This window comes from Apium graveolens, chromosome 3 (genome assembly GCF_009905375.1).
Source record: "Apium graveolens cultivar Ventura chromosome 3, ASM990537v1, whole genome shotgun sequence".
NCBI lineage: Eukaryota > Viridiplantae > Streptophyta > Magnoliopsida > Apiales > Apiaceae > Apium > Apium graveolens.
The window spans coordinates 227,067,472-227,067,862 of NC_133649.1; the positions used below are offsets into that span (position 1 = coordinate 227,067,472).

At 46.3% G+C, this 391-nt stretch overlaps 1 non-coding gene across 1 annotated transcript; it reads left to right on the forward strand.

The window, feature by feature from the left end:
* The first annotated feature begins 283 nt into the window (after positions 1-283).
* On the forward strand, positions 284-391 carry LOC141715533 (small nucleolar RNA R71). The gene has a single exon (XR_012572292.1). It is a non-coding gene; the product is annotated as a small nucleolar RNA R71 (small nucleolar RNA).

A 391-nucleotide genomic window follows, 5' to 3' on the forward strand; every position in this document is an offset into this window, starting at 1 on the left:
TTGATTTACGCCATAGTTAGTTAAAGAATCGACCTTCATAGTCAGCGCCGTGAGCTGTGCTGCAATAGCTGTAGCTGCATTAACTTCCAGAATACCTGCTACTTTCCCAAGCATCATCCTTTGAGTTGGGTTTTGATACTCGTTTGCAGCCATAGTTTCAATGAGATTATAGGCCTCAGTATAGCTTTTAGCCCACAAGGTGCCTCCAGAAGCTGCATCGAGCATGGGTCGAGATTGGACCCCCAAACCATTGTAGATACCAGTGATCACCATCCAGTCAGGCATCCCATGATGTGGACACTTTCTCAACATCTCCTTGTAACTCCCCCAAGCTTCACACATAGATTCTCCTGGTTGCTGCGTAAACTGAGTAAGAGCACTCCTCATAGCT